Source organism: Erinaceus europaeus, chromosome 1, assembly GCF_950295315.1.
Source record: "Erinaceus europaeus chromosome 1, mEriEur2.1, whole genome shotgun sequence".
Classification (NCBI taxonomy): Eukaryota; Metazoa; Chordata; class Mammalia; order Eulipotyphla; family Erinaceidae; genus Erinaceus; species Erinaceus europaeus.
Genome location: NC_080162.1, coordinates 15589636 through 15607476, shown reverse-complemented (window position 1 = coordinate 15607476; position 17841 = coordinate 15589636). Strand labels below are relative to the sequence as shown.

The following is a 17841-nucleotide window of genomic DNA, read 5'->3' as shown; positions in this document are numbered from 1 at the left end:
GGGATGGGGTAGGAGAAATTTGAAGATAGGAGGTAGAAGTCTGACGTGTGTGTGTTGTGTGTGTGTGTGGGGGGGTGTGTGTGTGTGCTCATATCTATGAATCAGAGCCAACAGGTGTGGTCCATAGGTCGTATGTGTAGTGTGAGGGAAAGACTATGGTACAGGAGAGGGTAGGCTGTATTTTATTTGGGAACTACTCCTCAGGGAAGATGAAGAAAATTCGCTTGGGAGTCATTGTGACATAAAATGAGTTTGGGGCCCTAACACCCTCCTTATCTTCTGGGAGCTTAATTTTTTTTTTCCTGTGGTCTGGGAGATAAAACGTTAGAATCTCAACAAGGAGGTCCTGAGTTCAATCCCCAGCAGCACATGTGCCAGAATAATGTTTGGTTTCTTCCATCTCTCTTACTATGTTTCTCATTAATAAATAAATAAAAATCTTTAAAAAATACTTTTTATTCGGAGTCGGGCGGTAGCACAACATGTTAAGCGCAGGTGATACAAAGCTCAAGGACCTAAGTAAGGATCCCGGTTCGAGCCCCTGGCTCCCCACCTGCAGGGGAGTTGCTTCACGGGTGATGAAGCAGGTCTGCAGGTGTCTGTCTTTCTTTCCCCCTCTCTGTCTTCCCCTCCTCTCTCCATTTCTCTCTGTCCTATCCAACAACGACGACATCAATAACAACAACAATAATAACTACAACAACAATAAAAAGACAACAAGGGCAACAAAAGGGAAAATAAACAAATAAATAAAACTTTTTTAAAAATTAAATTTTTTTTATTAATGTGACAGGAAGTCCACAAAGGGGCACACTTCTCACCCAGTAAGAATCACAAATGCATGTTCTTGTCCCTTCCTCTACTGGCATGTCATAGCAGTCACAGCTAGAAGGAAACTCTATTTTTCGCAGATGGTGGAAAAAAACTTGCTAAATATGGATCTGTGTGTCTTTAGAATCTAAACTGTAGGTCCTATATATGTATACATACATGTATGTGATATATTTTAAAATACATGTAACATCGCTTCTTAGCCTTCTGGCTACGACCAAGTATAGTATCTGCTCTTATCAGTTTAATCTGATATGTCCTCTATCTGAGAACAATATATTAAATGGATTTTTGGAGTAAGGAGTCGGAATAGGGGCTTTCTCCACGCAAATAAAACAAAATAAAATAAAATAAAAATTCACATACCTATATATGATGTAAATATATACACTATCTACACAGAAATATGTAGCTTTTATACAGCCTGACTCCTTGACAGAGCTGGGACACAGGGACTGTATGGAGAGGGGAGTGCTCTATTCAGGTAATAGATCAAATAGATCTTGTTTTATAGTTTAGTACTGGTCTGAGCTCTTCAGTCACCCTTCCTTGTCACTCAGTAATGATCTTTCTCAAGCCTGAATGTTCACAGTCCCCCCCTTCTTCCTACAGGACTCAATATACATAAGAAATATTAGGTTGGGGTGGAGGGTAGATAGCATAATGGTTATGCAAACAGACTTTCATGCTTGAGGCTCCAAAGTCCCAGGTTCAATCCCCCTCACCACCATAAGCCAGAGCTGAGCAGTGCTCTGGTAAAAAAAAAAAAAAAAAAGAAGAAGAAGAAAGAAAGAAAAAAGAAAAAAAAAAAAGAAATATTGGGTTGTCAGAAAAGTCATGACACATTTTTGCATAGATAAAGGTAGAAATATATATCATGACATTTCCGACAACCCAGTACCTAAGGACACAGCAACTAGAAATTGTTAGTGTAGAGCAAGAGAGACTGCATAATGGTTATGCAACAAGACTTTCATGCCTGAGGCTCCAAGGTCCCAAATTCAGTCCCTGGCACCACCACAAGCCAGAGGTGAGTAGTACTCTGGTGGAGGAATGCTTACTCTTTACTTCAGAAAAAATGCCAAACTCTTTACTTCAGAAGGGAGGAATCCAAACCTGGAAAATGCAAATTCCTCAAGAAGGAAGAAGTCAATGTGTGTGAAAGGGTGAGATATTTCTATACACACGTCTATCAACACCCTAGTGAAATCTCCCCAAAAGGGGTTATTTTCGCAGAGGTTATAATGGGAAACCCAAAGTTGATTTCATATTTTTCAAAAATTCACACAATAATAATTACTAAGTTTTTCCTCTATAGTAACTAGGATTTGTGTTAAGGTTTTTTTTTTTTTTTAATTTCTTTATTAGGGAATGAATGGTTTACAATCAACAGTAAAATACAGTAGTTTGTACATGCGTAACATTTCCCAGTTTTCCAAACAACAGTTTGGCCCCCACTAGGTCCTCCTCTGCCATCATGTTGCAGGTTCTGAACCCTTCCCTCCCCAGTCTTATTTTGGTGCAATACACCAATGTGTTAAGTATTTGATTCGTACTGTCCTATTAATCTGTCACCTTGGGATGCATTGGATCGACCTTCCCGTGGTGCATTCTGTGAGTACCCATTCATTGGGGAAACTGACGATCCTTCCTAGCCGGCTGAATCCACATGGATCCCAGTCACTTTCAAAGCCAGCAACAAGCAGCTCTTGGCAAACGCTAGAGGAAGAAGAATCTGTCACCTTAATATACCGCCTACGCTGTCTGTAGTTACATATAGAAATGGTGTAGTTGGGGGCCACGTGGTGGCGCACCTGGTTGAGTGCACACGTCACAATGGGCAAGGACCCAGGCTAGAGTCCCTGGTCCCCACCTGCAGGGGAAAAGCTTTGCGAGTGGTGAAGCAGTGCTGCAGGGTGTCTCTCTGCCCCTCTTCCTCTCTATCCCCCCTTCCCTCTAGATTTCTGGCTGTCTCTATCCAATAAATAAAGGTAATTTAAAAAATTAAAAAGAAATGATATAATTGGGTGACTGGGCGGTAGAGCGGCGGGTTGAGCGCATATGGTGCAAAGCGAAAGGGCCAGCACAGGGATCCCGGTTCGAACCCCCAGCTCCCCACCTGCAGGGGATTGCCTTACAGGCGGTGAAGCAGGTCTGCAGGTGTCTATCTTTCTTTACTTCTCTCTGTCTCCCCTTCCTCTCTCAATTTCTCCCAGTCCTATCCGAGAACAGCAACAGCTATAACAACAATAACAATAACAACCACAAGGGCAACGAAATGGGGAAAATGGCCTCCAGGAGCAGTGGATTCGTAGTGCAGGCACCGAGCACCATTAATAACCTTGGAGGCAAAAAAAAAAAAAGAAAAAAAAGAAAAGAAGAGAAATGGTTTAGTTGAAGCACCACGCACAGAGAAGGAAAGTTGTTACAGTTACTAAGCAATCAAAGACATCATTTCAACAGTACCCTGAGCGTTTAATAGCTTTTTAAAAAAGCATTTTATTTGATAGAGACAGAGAGAAATCAAGAGTGAGGGTGATGAGAACCAGGCACCTGCAACACTGCTTCATTGCTAGTGAAGTTTCAATAGCTACGTTTTTTTCCCCCTTTTTTTATATTTTATTTATTTGTTTTCCCTTTTGTTGCCCTTGTTCTTTTTGCACTGTTGTAGTAGTTATTGTTATTATTGATGTCGTTGTTTTTAGTTAGGACAGAGAGACATGGAGAGAGGAGGGGAAGACAAAGAGGGGGAGAGAAAGATAGACACCTGCAGACCTGCTTCACCGCCTGTGAAGCGACTCCCCTGCAGGTGGGGAGCCTGGGGCTGGAACCCAGATCCTTACACGGGTCCTTGTGCTTTGCGCATGTGCCCTTAACCCGCTGCGCTACCGCCTGACTCCTGCAGGTTTTTTAAAAATAACTATTTATTTATTCCCTTCTGCTGCCCTTGTTGTTTTATTGTTGTAGTTATTATTGTTGTTATTGATGTCGTCGTCGTTGTATAGGACAGAGAGAAATGGAGAGAGGACGGGAAACAGAGAGGGGGAGAGAAAGACACCTGCAGACCTGCTTCACTGCCTGTGAAGGGAACCCCTGCAGGTGGGGAGCCCGGGGTTCGAACCCGGATCATTACGCTGGTCGTTGCGCTTTGTGCCACGCGCACTTAAACTGCTGTGCCACCGCCGGGCTCCCTTTTTTTTAAATTTATTATGTAATTTCCCTTTTGTTGCCCTTGTTGTTTATCGTCGTCTTTTTGTTTTTTAATGATGTGCCAGGGAACAAAATCAGGGCTTTGGGACGTGCACATTGCGTTGCTCAATTTATTTATTTTTTTATTTTTATCTTTTTAACGTAAGCGTGGAGTTGGGAAGAGGTGGGGAGAGATATCAGTGCTTGCCTTTTGCCCAAGGAATCCTTGACTCCCTGTTTTGCTAGGAATCAAAGCACCTCTCATAAAGTTAAGACCCAAGAGCTATCTCCAGGCCTAATCCCTTTCACGATTCTTTAGGAAACACTTCAGCTTTAACAGGTCACTAGGATGAAACCAGAGGGCCTACTCAAGAACTTCTCTCCAAAAGGGGAGTATCTGCCCAAAGTTGAAGAAAGCTCGGAATGGTTATTCATTTTATTTTGGTGGAGGAACATGTGACAGTTGGAACTGTCATATGAAAACAGTATAAATCTGACATCATTTTTCTCTTTCTTTTTTCTTTCTTTTTTTTTTTTAAGATTTTATTTATTTATGAGAAAGATAGGAGAAGAGAGGAAAAAAAACAGATATCACTCTGGCACATGTGCTGCCAGGGATCAAACTAGGGACCTCACGCTTGAGAATCCAAAGCCCTATCACTGCGCCACCTCTGGACCGCTGTTATTTTGTTTTTGTTTTGTTTTTTTTCTTTTAAGATGCTTTTGCCTTTTGGTTTTCCAGTTTGTCACAAAGCATTTGTAAAATGACCTGTGTGTATTCTTAGGCCAGCCGTAGAAACTTAGCACAGGCATGAAGCACAACTTAAAAAAAAACTCCTTTAAAAAAAAAAAAACTGCATAGAAACAATTCGTTTATTCGGAGCTTCCAATAGACTCAGACTCTTAAAAAAATAAAAATAAATAAGAACCTCTGACTTCTTGGCCAACATTGCTGCTTCACGAAATATCAAAATTCCGCGGCACGAATGTTCCAGGGGCGCCACCCAGACCTCCCCAACTCTGAGGTTTTGGGAGAAAGTCTAGAGGACAAAGCGCAGCTCCCCTATTTGTCCTGGTGGGGGAGTGGGGGGAGAGGGAGAAGATGACTGAGCACAGGCTGGCCTCCCCTGGGAAGATGCCCTGCCCTGTCTGCAGAGGTGCAAGGGGCGGGGGCAACACCTCGGCAGCAGGAAGCGCCAACCTCTCCGCGCTGGGGCCGGGGGCCAGTGGAGGGGGGATGGGGGAGCAGGGGGCACCCCGGCCGCACGCGCCCCTCCCCCACAGGAAACTCGCCCGCCGCCAGGCCCGCTCCGCGACCTCCCAGGGACCAGCGCTGTAAAGTCCCACGCAGCGGGGACGGCCCAGTGGCCCGGCGGGGCGAGGTCCTGGCTCGGCTCCAGCAACTCCCAGCACCCAGTCGGGCCTCCCCTGAGCCTCTCGAGCCTCCCTCGGGGCCCCCGACCTCCTCCCGCAGCCTCCCAGCTAAGTCCAGCACTCCTCCCAAACCCCGCCGCCGCTCCCGCCCCCACCCATTCCTACCCTGGCCCCCAGTCCGACCTCCACCCCCATCCCCAGTCCCACTCTGACCCCTAGTGCTACCCCCACTCCCAGTCCCACCCTCACTCTCATGCCCAGTCCCACCCCACCCCCAACCAGCCAAGACTCCCCGTGGGGTTCCGGAGTCTGGACCCCTGCTGTTTGGGTTGCAGCGAGGAGCCCAAGCCCCGCCAACCCCGCCCTATCGCTTGAACATCTGCGCTCTGCAGTCAGCGCTCCAGATGTGGCGCTCGGCGGGCCAGATGTGCGCGCTGCCCCGCTGGAGACGTGGCAGCCCTGGCGGCCGCGTGGGAGGGGCCGGGAGCTTCCTCCGAGCTGAGTTAAAAGCCGGCGGCGACTCGGCCTAAAGGAACCTTCCAGTTCAGCTCCTGCCCCGCTGCTGAACAGCCCCGGCAGTTTCTCAAACTTTGGGGGGGGGGGGGGGATAGAGCAGCTTTATGGGCTTTCCCAAAGAAAACCCCTGTGTTTTTAACCAGGTGGCTCTAGTTCTGGCCATGGGCCTCCAGGTGCGCAGCCAGAAAACCCCAGGTGTTGGAGGAAGGTGAAGTTACAGTAGGGCTGCATCTGGGGCTTGCCCTAAAGTGCTCTTTGACCGGTGATGGATTCCACATTTCACGTTGGAGGTCGTATTTCACCTGGTACAGGCAGTTCTGGGCGGGAGAACGATCAAGTGAACCCTATGACTCACCCCCCTTGGAATGTGCCTGGAATAATAATGGAGACTTGAAAGGTTTTTATGGCTGAGTTTGCTGGTGCAAGAGACAAGGCCAGTTGGCGGAAAGCCGAGGGGGGCAGTGTTGCCTTTTGCTGTGCTGCTTCATCTGTGAACAAGACTAAAATAGTCAGGCGTCTGGTTTAAATCAACCAAAACGCACTTCTGTCAGATTAACCCGCCGTTCAACAGAATGGACTGAACATAACAAGTCAAATATACTCCCGTCTCCCTTTCCCCCCACCCCCACACACATTCCAGTAATGGCTAAACCCAATCGCATTTTACCTCTGGGGTTTATAAGTGTCCCAGCCTACCTTAGAATACTGACATTATTTTATAGATATGGCAAATTAAATTTCCTTTTCTGAGGTGGTATATGGGATAGAGTTCAAACACATTTCCAAACAACCGAGCAACACTTTGAATAAGTTCCCTCCTTTTTGCTTTTCATTATTTTTTTGGTAATTGATGTCGTTGAACCGTGTAGTCTTTGAATAAGTAGAAAGGAAAAAGTATCTGAGGTCAACCTATAGGTTGCTCACACTACTAAAATATGTAGCCGCATTCCCCTCCCTTAACGTCCTATTCTTAATTCCAAAGACAAGTTGCAACAAAAGGGAAACGTGTCTAAGTGTAAAGAGAGAATTTATGCCAAGAATTACAGTCACAGGGTAAATAACCTTGTTTTCTCCTTCATCAGTGGCCGCTACAAACTCTGCTCTTGGAAAGTGGCCAACAGTCTGTCTAGTGAAGGGTGCTACTAATTAGAGAGAGCCCATAAACCTCTCTGTCAAAGAGGGCATGTGACCTTCCCTTCAAGTCTAAACAACAAAGCTGGCGAACTGCAGACTGCACTCAACACTGGCAGCCCTGCGGATTCCCTAAATAGGAAGGAACAGGATGAAGGCCAGGCTTAAGAGGTTTCCATAGCTTTGCTCTCACACTTTGAGGAATCGGTCATTCCACTTCCCAGTATAACTTGTTTCAATTACCCTCTGCAATCTATTTAGAGGAGAGCAGCTTGCAGAGAGAACTCATTGTCTTATCTAAATGAGGAAGCAATTATTACTTGCTGCAGTCTAATGTGCTTTGAGACTGTAGGGTCAAATATCAGTCAGATCTCATGTAACTTTGCACTTTAGGAGGTAGGCCTTTTTAGTGACAATTGTTTATGCCTATTCCCCACCCCACTCCATGGTTACCAGATTTTCTACCCCCCATTCTCAGCCTTCAGTGTCTTTCCTAATTTATGTAAAAAGGTTTGTTCATTTATTTTTATCAGAGCAGAGCTCTGCTCGGATTTGGCATATGACAGAGAAGGGCATCACCCTGAGACTTCATGTATGTAAGATGTCTGCTCTAAGTACTGAGCCATCATCTCCCAAGGCCACTATCTTCTCTAATTTTAAAATTTAAGTTATTGTGAAGATCATAAACTCTTACAGTTTTATTCAATGTTTAAAACTACGTTTGCTGGTTTTTTTGTTTTGTTTTTTGCCTCCAGGGTTATTGCTGGGGTTCAGTGCCTGTACCATGAATCCACTGCTCCTAGAGGCCACCCCCCACTTTTGTTGCCCTTGTTGTTGTAGCCTTGTTGTGGTCATTATTGTTGATGTTGTTCGTTGTTGGATAGGACAGAGAGAAATTGAGAGAGGAGGGCAAGAGAGAGGGGAAGAGAAAGATAGACACCTGCAGACCTGCTTCACCACCGGTGAAGCCACTCCCCCGCAGGTGGGGAGCCTGGAGCTGGAGCCTGGAGATTGAACTGGGATCCTTATGCTTTGAGCCACGAGTGATTAACCCACTGAGCTATGGCCCCCACGTTTGCTATTCTATAGGCATCTTTTAAGAATACAGTCAAGTAGAATTCCCATTCTTCTCCTTCTTTGTCTAATTTTCTTCCCTGAGAGAATCCGACAAGCTTAAATTTTACACAACATGTCGTGAACTATAAATAAAACATTTCCACTTTCCTAGGACATATGGAAAGTGTTGTGTGTTATATGTTCTAAGTGTACTTGCCTTCAACTTAGAGATGGAATAAATTTATTTCTTGTGTACAATGGCATGTGCCCCTTTGTGTGTGTGTGTGTGTGTGTGTGTGTGTGTGTGTTATTAGTTAAAATCCCACTATGGAAGGATATGTGGAAATTTGGTTGTTGTGAAAAGAGCACATAAATGGGATTTATAAAATGTGGTTTGAAGGAGGAAACTATGGAACAAATGCTAAATAGAAGGAAGGAAGGAAAACATTTTCTGAGAGGAGACTCCTCCCTTTCAGCTACCTCCTCTCTGCTCTTCCTATCTCTTCCTGTTTGTCTTAACCTGCAAATTATAGACAGTTATTTGCCTTCATTCTTCTTCCTCATTTAAAACTCATTCCTTTGTTGAAACTGCCCCAATAGTCACATCTATTGCTAATTTCAGCTGACTCAAAAATCTCACTTAGCTTTCTGAGAAGTAATCTGGAATTTTTATGCGAAACATGTATGTTAAGTAACACTTATAAGTAGATTATTGAAGCATTCTACTATTCCCCAAGATAATGTAGTGGAGTTTACAAGAGTCTGAATTCACAAATATTGTGGTTGTATTCTAAGTTGGTCACAATCAAGTCTCACTTTCTGTACCGGTAAAGTAGGGAGGTTAACTCCCGCCAAATGTGTGAAAACAAACTGATAGACAAGCAACATCCCAACCCTTATAAGGCACAATAAATACTTTTTCCCCTCAATAAACCATGTGCTGCAATATCCCCCTTCCTTTGTAAGAAAAAATAATAAAAACCAAGATTTGTAATTTTTACATACTGTGTTTCAAATACTCTCTCTACTTAAAATAGATTTAGTCATTCATTCATGAGAGAGAGAGAGAGAGAAAGTGAACACCAAATCATGGGATACTAGGGACTGAACTAGGAACTCCATACTTGAGAGATTAACATTTGTTTCTTTCCTTTTTTTTTTGAAGTAATGCTTTTTCTTTTAATATTTGATGGTCTGCTTCTGTGACCCCTTCTGTTTTGATCATCACGTTAGGTTCGCTTGCATTGCTTAATGCTGTGGTCTATTTGCATAATCATTGTTTTATTTGAGACCCGCACTGGTTTAATCCCCACTGGTTTAATCCCCATTGGTTTAATCCCCACACTGGTTTAATCCCCATAGGTTTAATCCCCACTGGTTTAATCCCCATTGGTTTAATCCCCATTGGTTTAATCCCCATTGGTTTAATCCCCATTGGTTTAATCCCCATTGGTTTGATCCCCATTGGTTTAATCCCTACTGGTTCACGCCCTTTTTTCCTTCTCCCTACCCCCATCTTACGTACTTCCTCTTCCTGACACTTCCGCCTCAGGAGACATAAAGGACAGGATTTTCTTTTTTTTTTTTCTTTTTTTTTATATTTATTTTATTTATTTATTCCCTTTTGTTGCCCTTGTTGTTTTATTGTTGTAGTTATTATTGTTGTTGTCGTTGTTGGATAGGACAGAGAGAAACGGAGAGAGGAGGGGAAGACAGAGAGGGGGAGGGAAAGATAGACACCTGCAGACCTGCTTCACCGCCTGTGAAGCGACTCCCCTGCAGGTGGGGAGCCGGGGTTCGAACCGGGATCCTTATGCCGGTCCTTGTGCTTTGCGCCACCTGCGCTTAACCTGCTGCGCTACAGCCTGACTCCCAAAGGACAGGATTTTCTAATGAATGGAGATTGATTGATTGCACTGCATCCCTGCTCATCAGTAAAGATTGAACTGCATCCCAGCTCAGCCATGAGTCCCAGGTTGTCTGTCTCCCACCCATGAAGCTAGCCCGGCATCTGGTGCATGAACAGGGACCAGCAAATATTTTATTTTATTTATTTTTAAGGAGAGAGAGAGAGACAGAAAGAGAGAGAGAAGTTCCAGGGCACTGCTCAGCTCTGGTCTCTGGTGGGCTGGGGATTGAACGTAGGACCTTAGGGCCTCAGGCATGAGACCCTTTTGCATAACCATTATGCTGTCTCCCCAGCCCGAGATTAACATTTCACCTAGTGCCCACCTCCTGAGCCCAAGTCAAATAATTATTTCAAGATAAACAATTTATTTTGGAACTTAATTCTAAAGATACTGTGATGGTTAATGTATCAAATCTGTTAGGCCTCAGAATGCCAGAGATTTGATCAAATACCAGTCCACTAGTCTAGATGTTAGTGTGAAGGTAACAAGTTATTTTTTTCTTTCTTTCTTTTTTTTAAACAAAGCTCACTTCTTTATTAATATTTATTTATTTTCCCTTTTGTTGCCCTTGTTTTTTATTGTTGTAGTTATTATTGATGTTGTCATTGTTAAATAGGACAGAGAGAAATGGAGAGAGGAGGGGAAGACAGAGAGGGGGAGAGAAAGACAGACACCTGCAGACCTGCTTCACCGCTTGTGAAGCGACCCCCCTGCAGGTGGGGAGCCAGGGGCTCAAACCGGGATCCTTACGCTGGTCCTTGCACTTGGCGCCAGGTGCGCTTAACCCACTGTGCTACCGCCCAACTCCCAAGTTATTTTTTTCTTTATGGAGCTTGGGCCAGCCCTGGCACATGTGCACTTTCACCTCTCCTAGGCTTCTTTTGCATAAGATCTAGAGATGGGGGTGGGGAGTGGAGGACAGACCCCACAGCATCAGGATTCCCCCACATGCACACCCCAATGCCATGCAGTGCCAGGGATTGAAGTGGAATCAAGAGCAGACAAGACTAGCACCCTACCCAGTGAGTGATCTCTTCAGTCTTGAAGGCATTTTAAGATGAGATTCAAATACTTAGATTTTGAGTAAAACACATTATCCTCCATACTGTGGGTCCTAGAATGTTACCTACAAAACGCCTCTGTAGAGGGCTCTTTCCTTGGCTTCCTTTTTGCCATCCTGGCCTGCAGACTAGAGACTTGACTTGCCAACTTCCACAGTTGGCTCAGTTTGTTCCTTAACAGAAGTGTTCTCTCTGTGTGTGTGTCTCTCTGTCTCTCTCTCTCTCTCCCTTTCTCTCTCTCTCTCTCTCTTTCATACCTCTTCTCATTCACCTAATATATTCCACTTCTGGACTAATTCAGACATCTACTATTGACTCCTGACATAACATGATGTATAAAGCAACTCAAATTTAGAAGAATTTAAGGGAGTCAGGTGGCAGTGCAGCAGGTTAAGTGCACGTGGCACGAAGTGCAAGGACTGGCGTAAAGGTCCTGGTTTGAGCCCCCCGCTCCCCACCTGCAGGGGGGTCGCTTCACAGGCGGTGAAGCAGGTCTGCAAGTGTCTGTCTTTCTCTCCCCCTCTCTGTCTTCCCCTCCTCTCCCCATTTCTCTTTGTACTATCCAACAATTACAACATCAATAACAACAACAAGTACAACAATAAAACAAGGTCAACAAAAGGGAATAATTTTTTTTTAAGTTAGACCTAATATCCTGAAGGGGAAAACACTCGCATCTAGGCATTACCCACCTGTTGAGAAATTAAAGTCAATGCTACTTCACTTTGATAATAAAAATGGAGAAGTAAAAATAGTATGCAGTGATTTTTCTGTGTTTGCTTTTACCAGAGCACTGTCTAGCTTTAGCTTATTGTAGTACAGAATTGAAACCAGGACTTGTGAGCCTGCCTCAGGCATGAATGTCTTTTGCGTAACTATGCTGTTGACCCTACCCCCAGAGGTTGTTTTGCAGCAATTCAGAGTAACAAGAGTGGCTTTGCCAAGCTCCTTCTCCAGGAATGACTTTAATCAAGCAGGCTGCGTATTTTTCCCATTACACTACTTAGTGTTATTTTAGGCTTTATGTCTTATCCGATAGTTACTTTGGAGATCTGGGAAGCTCAAGTATTTTCCTTGGTGTTTCAAACAGTTGTTACTTATAGAGTTCACAGGGGTCTGTTTCATCTTGACCTCCTAGGCAAATGACCTAGCCAACATATCCTGGAACCTCACCTCACCTCTCCAGAGCCCTAGCCTACTAGGGAAAGAGAGCCAGGCTGGGAGTCTGGATCAACTGGCCAATGTCCATGTCCAGTGGAAAAAGAATTATAGAAGCCAGAAGCCCTTCCTTCTGCATCCCCAAAGGATTTTGGTCCATACTTCCAGAGGGGGAAATGTTAGGGAAAGCTAACTAGAAGGCACTGAACCCCACTGGCACCCAGAAGTTTTCTCACAAGGAACCATTGTTTTTACACCATCACTAAGGTGGAAGAAATTCTGGAGAACAACTGAGGAAGACAAGCATTGTTTAGCTGATCTGAGAGGGAAAGAGAAAAAGGAAAGACATCTATGGAATGATTTCACTCATAATTGGAATATAGAGAATTGAAACAGGGCTGGGGAGACAGCATAATTGTTATACAAAAAGGCTTTCATGCCTGAGGCTATAAAGTCTCAGGTTCAATCCCCAGTACCATCATAAGCCAAAGCTGGTCAATGCTCTAGTATCTCTATGTATCTCTCCATTAAAATTAATACATATTTTTAAATATATTATTTATTTATTCATGAAAAAGGAGGGGAGAGAGAGAGAGAAAGAACCAGACATTATTCTGGTACATGTGCTGCTGGGGATTGAACTCAGGCCCTCACACTTGAGAGTTCAGTGCTTTATCCACTGTGCCACCTCCCAGACCACAAATACATATTTTTAAAAAATTAAAATATGTAAAAATAGATAATTGAAAAAAATAATTGAAATACATGAACTTGAAATGTTATATACACAGTCAACCCGTAACTATGATCTTGGGAGAACTATAATGATTACCATTGGGGATAGGGGCACGGAGCTTTGGTGGTGGGAGTAGTGTGGAATTATACCCCTATTCTTTTACAGTCTTGAAAATCACTAATACAAATATATAAAAAAAAAGAAAAAAGAAAGAAAGGGGGGTGGTGGCAGTAGTGCAGTGGGTTAAGTGCACATGGCTCAAAGCACAAGTACCAGCTTAAGAAGCCCTCCCCATCTGCAGAGAGGTCCTTCCACAGGTGGTGAAGCAGGTCTGCAGGTGTCTTTCTCTCCCCCTCTCTGACTTGCCCTCCTCTCGATTTCTCTGTTCTATCCAATAAGGACAACAGCAATAACAATAACAATAACAATAAGCAACAAAAGGGAAAAATAGCCTCCAGGAGCAGTGGATTTGTAGTGCAGGCACCCAGCCCCAGTGATAATCCAGGAGGCAAAAAAAGGGGGGTTCATAGGAACACTCTAGTGCTAGACTAACCCAGGCCACAGTAAGGGAAGCTTCAAGCGCTATGGTATCTTTCAGTTTCTCTTTTAAATTTCTCTTTATATCTAGACAAGGAACAAAGTCACCCGGGAGGCTGGCCATAGCGCAGCAGGTTAAGTGCAGGTGGCACAAAGCGCAAGAACCGGCGTTAAGGGTCCTGGTTCGAGCCCCTGGCTCCCCACCTGCAGGGGAGTCGCTTCACAAGCGGTGAAGCAGGTCTACAGGTGTCTGTCTTTCTCTCCCCCTCTCTGTCTTTCCCTCCTCTCTCCATTTCTATCCAATGACGACATCAATGACAACAACAATAATAGCTACAACAATAAAACAAGGGAAACAAAAGGGAATAAATATTTTTAAAAAGGCACCCTACAGTGTAGTGCTGAAGCCCCAGTTATAAACTAAACCAAACCAAATCAGTCCAAATGAATCGAACACACACACACTGAGAAACAGTGAGAAACACTGTCCCAAAATTTTTAAGTTAATTTTTACTTTATTAATTTTTTTTTTAAAATTATTTTCCCTTTTGTTGCCCTTGTTTTGTAATTGTAGTTAGTTGTTGTTGATGTCGTCGTTGTTAGATAGGACAGAGAGAAATCGAGAGAGGAAGGGAAGACAGAGAGGGGGAGAGAAAGCCACCTGCAGACCTGCTTCACTGCCTGTGAAGTGACTCCACTGCAGATGGGGAGCCGGGGGCTGGAACCGGGCTCCTTAAGCCAGTCCTTGCGCTTTGTGCCACATGCGCTTAACCCGCTGCGCTACCGCCTGACCGCCTAAATTAACTTTTAAAATATTATCTTCATTTATTGGATAGAGACAGCTAGAAATCAAGAGAGAAGGGGGAAATAGAGAGATACAGAGACAGAGACACCTGCAGCACTGCTTCACCACTTGCAAAGCTTTCCCCTTGCAGGTGGAGACCCGGAGCTCAAACTTGGGTCCTTGTGATTGTAACATACACTCAAACAGGTGTGCCCCCACCCGGCCCCTCTCCAAAAACTTTGATAAAGCATTAAGTTAAACACTCTAATCTGACTTCAATTATCCTCATCCATCATTTCAATTTCTAAGTTTCAGCATTAAGCAAACTTAGAAGAAAAACTCTTCTTCCAAGACTGACATACAAAATCAACTGCTCTGGGGGCCAGGCGGTGGCGCCCGGGGTTAAGCACACATAGTATGAAGCGCAAGGACCCACGCAAAGATCCCGGTTTGAGACCCCAGCTCCCAACCTGCAGGGAAGTCACCTCACAGGCGGTGAAGCAGATCTGCAGCTGTCTGTCATTCTCTTCTCTTCTTTGTCTTCCCCTCTTCTCTTGATTTCTCTCTGTTCTATCCAAATAATTTAAAAAATGGCCATAGGAGCAGTGGATTCATAGTGAAAGCACTATGAATCACCCAGTAATAACCCTGGAGGCAAAAAAAAAAAAAAAAGAAAAAGAAATCAATCAACTGCTCCTCTTCTCTGTTTCTTTCTTTTTGCTTCCCGCCCCTTTTGTTGCCCTTGTTTTATTGTTGTTGTTACTGATATCTTTGTTGGATAGGACAGAGAGAAATGGAGAGAGGAGGGGAAGACAGTGAGGGGAAGAGAAAGACACCTGCAGACCTGCTTCACCGCCTGTGAAGCGACTCCCCTGCAGGTGGGGAGCCGGGGGCTAGAACCCGGATCTTCATGCAGGTTCTTTCTCTTTCTTTTTCTTCCTTCCTTTCTTTCTTTCTTTCTTTCTTTCTTTCTTTCTTTCTTTCTTTCTTTCTTTCTTTCTTTCTTTCTCTTTCTTTTTCTTTCTTTCCTTCGTTCTCTCTTTCCCTTCCTTCCTCTATCTTTCATTCTTTTAAATAAACATTTCCTAAAGTTGGATCAACTGAAAATATAACAAATTGTAAGATTACTATGAGATGCAAAGTTAAAACTCACCTTAAACTTTTTACAAGGCTTCTAGAAATGTTTCAAGAAATTCTGCCTTAAATAAAAGTTATTCCAGGAGCCCTCTAGTTGAGTGATAAACATGATTTAAATCAGGAAACCTGGAGGCAGGTGAGTTTAGTGGTCAAATTCAGGATATTTTCTGGAGGCCTAAGTTTTTTCTAAGTGGTTAAGAGAAAGAAGGGAACCAGAGATTTTCATCATCAACAAAAATGCTGATGTGAACCAAATAAATTCTTTACTAATGCTGAAATCATCCAAATACTTGATAATAGTGAATGTTTTCTTTAAAATCAGGAATTACTTCCATTAATGACTATATATAGTCATTGTACAGAAGCATAGTGTTATTTACACAGAAACTCAAGGGACATTTTTGAATAAAATACCATACTTTTCTTTTTCCTTGCACTTAATCAGGCATAACCAGGTGAAAGATTAAACCTAGTATTTTTTCTATTTTTTAGAGCCTAGCTACTTACTGTGTACAATGATCAATCTTGTACTTTGTCTCCAATTGAATAATTTCATAAAAAACAGTTTAGTAAAACTGCCAAAAATAGACTGAAAGGAGAGTATTTCAGACTAGAATAATGATGGATAGATAAAAGAGCTGATGTTTTTCAGGGAACAATGAGTCAGTCTGATATTTTTGTTCCTTAATTTTTTTTCCCCAAGAACAATGAACCACTTAAATGAGAAATGAAATACTAAAAATATGTTGCAACTCATATATTCATTGTGCTCTTTTGAATCTTTATTTACATTTCTTTTTCATATATTTTTTAAAATTATCTTTATTTATTGGATAGAGACAGCCAGAAGCAGAGAGGGAAGGGAGGAAATAGAGAGGGAGAGAGAGAAACATCTGTAACATTGCTTCACCACTTGCAAAACTTTCCCCCCTGCAGGTGAGGGCTGGGGACTTGAACCCAGGTCCTTGTGCACTGTAACATGTGGACTCAATCAGGCCCCTTTCTTTACATTTCTAACTTTTCAGGATTATTACAAGATATACCTTCTAAAAAATGAAAAATAGACATCGATTTAAATGTCTGTAGATAATTTAACGCACACACACACATATACCCATATGTATATATGTCACAATTAAGTAATACAGAAGAAAAAAAGTTTAATGTTGGATCCTTTAAAAAATGTGACTTTGTAAGGTCTGGGAACATTGTTCAGTGGATAAAGTGTTGGACTCGAAAGCATGAGGTCCCAAGTCTGATCTGTGGCAGCACATGTACCAGAATGATGTCTGGTTCTCTTCACGCTCTCCTCCAATTTCTCTCATTAAGAAATAAATAAAAAAATATATTTTTAAGAGAAATTTTCATTTGTTTATAATTAGATATAGAATTCTTAATCTTTATATAGTTCAAGAATCTCTAATTCTTAAATGTGAGACAGACAGGTAACTGGTTTTAAAACACATGGTACCCGGGCTGGGTGGTGGCGCACCTGGTTGAGGGCACATGTTGCAGTGCACAAGGGCCCAGGTTCAAGCCCCGAGTCCCCACCTGCAGGGGGGTTTCTTTGCAAGTGGTGAAGCAGTGTTGCAGGTGTCTCTCTGTCTCTCCTTCTCTATCATCCCCTTCCCTCTCTACTTCTGGCTGTCTCTATCCAGTACATAAAGATAATACAAAAGATTTAAAAAAAAATTCCACATGGTACCTATTCCCGGAAGATTTTCAGGATACACAGAAATGAATTTTGTTGTGGTGGTGGGAATTGTGTGCAGTTGTACCTCTCTTATCCTATGGTTTTTGTCAGTGTTTCCTTTTTATAAAAATTTAAAAAAAGAGAGAGAATGGATATACATAGGCCCTAGGTGAGATAGATGGGGTTTTGTTAATGGTATTTATATACTTTCCCCATATTTTGGAGCTACTCTGCCCTGATTCAGCTTTCTAGTTCTGTTTCTAACTCTGACACTATCTTCCCAGACAGTATTTTCAGCCCATCTGCAAGTTAGCTATCAGGCTCAACCAAAAATTACTAAAGTCATGGGCCCCTTGGAATATACCTAACACAGACTTCTTTGCTTCTTCTAACATGAAGACCCCAAATCTCATCTGCTATATATATCCTTACCCTTAGGTTCTTGCTTACTAAACAGTTTGTTCTGCTTTATAGTTTAATGCTTTTCAGCCACTAAGTTGCAGATGCTACTATGAAGTCAACCTCAATTCCCTGAGCTGATGACCTCACCAATGAGTCCTAGAACCCCACCTCCTCAGAGCTCTACCCACTAGGGAAAGATAGAAACAGGCTGGGGGCAGGGATCAACCTGTCAACATCCATGTCCAGTGGAGAAGCAATTATAGAAGCTAGACCTCCCACCTTCTGTACCCCATATAAAGATCTTTAGTCCATACTCCCAGAGGGAT

The 17841-nt window shown here is 43.1% G+C and overlaps 1 pseudogene; it reads left to right on the top strand.

Annotated features, from left to right (window-relative positions):
* The first annotated feature begins 1022 nt into the window (after nt 1-1022).
* Nucleotides 1023-1200, top strand: LOC132542580 (U2 spliceosomal RNA; annotated as a pseudogene).
* Nucleotides 1201-17841: the final 16641 nt, after the last annotated feature.